The sequence below is a fragment of the Myiozetetes cayanensis genome, unplaced genomic scaffold, assembly GCF_022539395.1.
Source record: "Myiozetetes cayanensis isolate MyiCay16 unplaced genomic scaffold, myiCay2020 scf4, whole genome shotgun sequence".
Classification (NCBI taxonomy): domain Eukaryota; kingdom Metazoa; phylum Chordata; class Aves; order Passeriformes; family Tyrannidae; genus Myiozetetes; species Myiozetetes cayanensis.
In genome coordinates, this window is record NW_026087631.1 from 20,747,937 (window position 1) to 20,753,936 (window position 6,000).

At 37.6% G+C, this 6,000-nt stretch overlaps 1 protein-coding gene across 1 annotated transcript in view; it reads right to left on the reverse strand.

Moving 5' to 3' along the window:
- Positions 1 to 4,466, reverse strand: part of NMRK1 (nicotinamide riboside kinase 1) — a 109,414-nt gene extending 104,948 nt beyond the window's left edge. Inside the window, exon 1 of the mRNA XM_050329337.1 lies at positions 4,320 to 4,466. The gene's annotated coding sequence lies outside the window, so the exon portion shown is untranslated. The remainder of the gene's footprint in view (positions 1 to 4,319) is intronic.
- Positions 4,467 to 6,000: the final 1,534 nt, after the last annotated feature.

Here is a 6,000-nt window from a genome sequence, read left to right on the forward strand (position 1 = left end):
TGAGATCCTCCATGATAGGCAAGGAAAATAAGAAAAACATCCATTTCTGTGTCTCCCTTCCATCACTGTGACTTGTGCATGCCGTTTAAAAGTCTGTGCTCCTCTGAGCTGAACACAGGCACTCCCAACATCATCAGGAGGGTCTTTCCTCCTCTGCAGCTGTTGCATTACATCTGCATTACAGCTCACTCTTTTGCAGTTTTTCTCACAAGCTAAGAAACCACAGACCTCTGTGCATCTTAAGGAAAACCAAAGAACACACCTTTTGTAAATAACAAATGGGCAGCATACTCCATTACACATTTCCAGAGACCTGATTATCTCATCACATAGCCAATTTCTAGCCAGAATACCTACGCAGTATCACTTAACACCTGTGGAATGACTAATAAATAAATAATAATGGCCAGTCTTCGCGAGCGAAGATCCGGGGAAGGTCTTTCCACCTTCCAGCCTGCGCATTGGATTTTTTAGGTGAGACACAGTGTGCGCGGAACTGAGCCCACCCTTTAATCCTAAGGTTCATCTGCCGGGGCCAAGCGAGCTTGGACGGTGGCAGCGAGGTCCTTAGGACGTAGGTGGGTTGCCTTTAAGGGCTAACGAGCCCCACCTGCCCGGGAGTGGCCCTGACCGGGAATCGAACCCGGGTCTCCGCGGTGATAGCGCGGCGCCTTTACCCCTAGACCACCAGGAATGACTAATGGGGTTACAATATGCCAACTACCTTCCAGCCAGATTGAAGTGGGTCACTCTTTAATTCTCATTATATTTGTTTTGATTTCTGTTTTGGATTTATACACTTACATAACATATGTCCATGTCTACTTCAGTGAGCAGCAGTTCAACTATGGAGATGAAATCCAGTTTGCTTTATCTTCCTGTAACTTATAGACACTAAGGATGAGTATCTTTGACAATTGCTCTGTTTTCCTTTACTGACCCTGCTGTTCTGGTGGTATTTGCTCTCCTAGTTGGGCACCAGACATATGCCATTTCAATATGTATTAACTTCACAGGGATTAGAAAGATATACAAAGAAGAGCCATTTGGCAGAGAAATAGTCACTGGCTTCTTAATTAGCAGACCAACTGTCCAAACAAAAGAATGAATTGCATGCCTGGTTTATTGTGAGAGAGTAAAAGGAAACCTCAAATTACTTGATTTACAAAGAAGATGACACCTCTTCTACAGCCCACTTATTTTCACCAAATAGTCAGGAGACAGAGTAATCAGATTTTTACACAATGATGTAAATTTGGGCCTTCCCCCACTTCCCCTCCACCTCCCACCTCCCACCCTCTTTTTTTGCATCTTTAGGGTTTACTAAAAGCTAAAACATCTCAGACTAGTGTGATTAAAAACAAACAAGCAAACAAAACCAATAGCAAAAACTAAAACCAAAGTCAAGCAACTTGTCACAAACAGAGGAACATGTCCTTGTCATACACTTCTTCATTTCTCTCTTAGTTACTGCAGCACCTCCCATTTCTCACAAATAGTTTTCAACTTTATAATTACAATGGACTTATGAAAGGACTGTAACTTGATTTAGCTAAAACTTGAATGGAGGTAGTTCCCAATACAGTGGTAGTGAAGGGAGAGAGTTTTATAATGCTTCAAAGTTTTTTTCTGTCAAGGTCTTTCCTGGTATTGACCCTTGCATGCAAAGTGAGGATTTTTAGCTAAATAGATGGCATTTATAAGCAGAATATTATTGCTGACAGTAACGTCTGTGGTTATAAGACAGTATGCAACTGTTTTAGAAGAAATTACAGACTTTTCTGTGAGTTCCTTCCCCCTCTCCCCCCATATTTTAAACCAAGACTTTTTCATGTAATTCCATTTTCAGAGCTAACATTCTATCTTAATGACAAGCTAGAGTGCCTGTATTGACTACAAAATGATGTTGCTCTCTGGTACCAGAGATTTTTCTCCATGATCACAAAACAACTTCTCAGCTGCTGCTTTAATTGTCTTTTAACAGAACAGAGCATATCCTTTACCTCCTTGCTGCTGATTCACAAAATAGCCATGCTATTTCATCATGACTACTGAGATCTTTCTTAAGTTTTAACATATATCAAGAACTATTCATTTTCAAATGTCACTTTGGTGTTACTGCAAAGCAACTAAGAATGATTAAGAGAACAATATGGTACTGCTTCTCCTTCAGTATTTACGACAAGCTGATTCGAAATCAAATTGAATAGTTAAGCTAAAACCATAGGAGGCTTTTGCCATGCATAAGCTAAATTGTTGTGAAGTCATTGAAGGCATTAGAACTACCATTAATGTGCTGACAACAAAAACAAACAAACAAACAAACAAAAAAAAAAACCAAAAAAAAGGGGGAAAAACCAGCAAATATCAATTTATAAGAAATTGATCTCCATGAAAAGGTGATCTTCATGAAAAGGAAATGGTTTGGAGCTCCCATTTGTATTTGCAAATAGAGAAATTGTATTCCCACCCCTTACACTTTCTAAAACATTAAGGATAGGGTACTGTATTAATGTTCTCATATGAGGGAAAGGGAAAGATAGTGATCCCACAATAACAAGAAGCCAGACATACTGAAAATATTTAATCATTTCTTTAAACTGCCTGACTACAATCCAACTTCCATCTTACTGTAAATTCTGCACAGCTTAAACAGTGATTTTGTTTCTGCTTCATACTTGCTTTTGGTATTGAATATCAAGCAACATAGAGAAAAAGAAATATCACAGATTTTGTAACAACTGAGTCTTGCACATCCATATATATGTTAAGCATCAGTCTCTGGAAAATGAAGGAGATAATTTTCTGTTTCCTCCTTTCTGTCTTTAAATGATGTTCTAATACCTATTTCTTATTCAAAGACATCTTGCAGGCTTCCTGCATAGGCTATCAAACACTTCCATATAAGTGGTTACACACAAATATGTTAAAATCATTGGTGACAGTGTTAAAGGCAGGCATCCTACAGACCATTGTACTGAGAGTGCATTGAAGCACCGAAGACAAGAAATTCACTGCCACTGCTAAGAACCTTCAGATTCTATGAAGTAATTATACCGGATAAGTTTGAAGAAATAATAAAAAATGGTACAAAAAATTTAAGACAGAAGTTATTAAAATCGTCCAAATCGGGGAAAATCCAGCACCAAGTATGGGAAACAATAAAGTGTTGCAGATAGCAAACTCCTATTGTTCACTTCAGTCCAGGGCAACAGGGAAGCATTAACTCTCACAGCTTTTCTGAAAATGAAACTTTCCTATGGACAGCCACATGCTGTATTGGAGATCTGGTTGTTAAATGCAAGACATCACATCTCCATTACATGTTGTGTCCTCTGTTCAGAATAATTGTACTAGTATCACTGTACAAAACATACCAAATGTTCTCAAATGAAAAAGATTTATAAAAGGATGAATTCCAGGTCATTTTCATTTGGTTAAGAGCAGATAACTGTCCTTCCTTTTTCCTGTCCTTCCTATCCTTGGACTGGCGGTCAACTCAACATGTTAACCAGACAGAAAATATTTTTTGTTGGCTCGATTTTCTGACAACTTTCTGCTTTGAGAAAAGGGAATGGAGATGCCTCTGCTTAATAGTGTTGGTAGCACTAGACTGTTAAAACCAGTTCAAGCCAAAACATTCAACTATATTTAAAATAATGCACAATCGGTCACAGTAATATGAAAGAGACTATGATTTAAAAAAATTATTGGTTTTCTATGAAAACACATTAAACTAAACAAACACACACTCATTTCTAAAATAATATTCAATCTTTAAAATTAAAATGTGGGTCTGCTTTAACTCCTTTAGTTTATCTTTGCAAGGTACAGAAATTAAGTCCTATGAATCAGTTTCTTGTCTTCATTCTTTCAGTGAGGTGTTGTTAATAACAAATCTCAGTAATCATGATAAATGGGCACATTAAAGAGCACTGCTGAAGTAATTTTAACAAGTGGTAATTTTTTAAGAAAAGGTAATTTTTTTCCTCACAGAAGGAGGAAAGAACACTCTTGAAGGAGGAAAGAAATAGCTTAATTTTTGAGATAGCAAATGACATCTGTTTCAGCGAGCAGAGAACAATCAGCAAGTGCTAATTGCTATTTTAAAATAAAGCTCTTTATACAGAAGGGGGAAAATTCAGAGTTCATCTGGAAGAACTGAGTACTTTCTTAGACTGTTCTAGGGGCTAAAGAACTGAAGCTGTTTTTCCAGGCAGTTTTTCTGTCTAACCTGCAGGATAGGCTCTTCCACGTGGGATTATTTTATTGTCAGATAAATTGTATTTCATAGAACTGAAGGACTTTCACAAACTTACCAATTTGGTCTGGACTGGAGCAGGCAAGGATGATGCCACCCAGCCTGGACACAGCATTTGTGATTCAGAAGGCAAAAGAATCCTTGTCTTTCACAGATGCTGCAGTAGTAATTAGATTTGTTTCCAGACAAGAATGAGATCTTGATAAAAACTGCAGGATCACTTGAGTCAATCCCATTGTCTAGGAATGTCTTCTTTATGAAAAAAGAATCAGCTGTCAGTTCAGCAGCTAGAGAAAGCTGTAAGATATACTGCACAGGGCTCAAATATGGTAGTTCCTAAGAGAGAAAGGAATGTAGCGGCTCACAATAGTTTCCAAGGTTACTCAGGAGGCCCTGCTAGACTGCACCTCCTTTCACCTTCCCATATCCCCAGAGCCCTCCTAATGGAAAAGCTCTGCTAAAGATATAGCAAGCTTCAAACATCACTCCTCACTTGGATGGGCAACATCTTCCCTGCTCAGGAGAATATCTGAACATTCAAGACAGACAAGATATGTTCTCCACAGCACACTTTGTTCTTTAATCTTTCCCCCCTCTCTTCTAAGCCTGTTTTTCAAAAGTTGGAGGGTCTTTTTCTCTTTTCCTCTTATCATCTCTAGTAATCAGTTGGATTTTTCTCAACAATAGAAAACAGATGATCAATACTCATGGATAAACATTAAAATGCCAGTTTGGAGCAATATAGTTTTTTTCTGCTAACATTCTGCAGAATTTTCAGTTGAAGCCCTGTTTAAATTGGGAGCAACCAAAAGACCGAAATGAGAAAATGGCCTTTCATGAGCCCTCAATAGGCAGATTAAAGAAGCTATTGAATGGGCACTGATAAAGGCAGATATGTCTCCTAAGACTGGAGAGGTATTTATATTTGGAGGGCTTTCTTTTCCTATAGACTATTTCTATTATAATCTAACAGACCCTTCTTTGAATAGTATCAGTATGTATGACAATTTATCAAGAAAAAACATTCCCTTCTCAACTTTCCCTATGTTGTATGTAGTGGCAACTCTCTAAATCACCCTTGTAAGTACTGAAGTGAGTACTTATCATTGCTTCAAAGAAAAAGTAGAATCAAAGAAAAGAATTTAAGAAAACCCTTCAAGCTACAAATTCACTGTACCTCCACAGTCAATAGGACAAAATACTGAACTATAACTCAATTTTGGCAAATATACTGTAAGTCTGTGTGAGAACAGTCAGTTCAGAGCATAAGATGTCAATTAGTTTCGCAAATAAGACACACGTCACATTCAAAGACAGTCACAACATTTTGGGGATTAATATACAAGCCATTCTTATCTATGTGCTTTTAAAGTCACCAGAGTATTTGCTAAATGAAAACTTTTCATTACTATTTCTCTTTTCTTAAGGATTTGACTGGAGAAAAAAAAAAAAGAAAAGAAAAAAAAAGAGGTGCTTTCAGATGAAGCAGACCTCAGAATTTGTTCAAAGAGCCTTTTCTACTAGATGGGAAAATTTTTTGGCCTGTTACACCACCACAGGATTCTCTGATAACATGCAGTTGTTCTGATGAAACAGCAAATTAATATGGCTGTAAAGTCCACTATCCTTTACCTTTTTGTACTGCATAATTTCCCACACAGACACCTTACATACCAGAGTACTGATATTTTCAGGATGGTCTCATTAAAAAAAACAATTCTAAAGTTTCTGAACAGGCC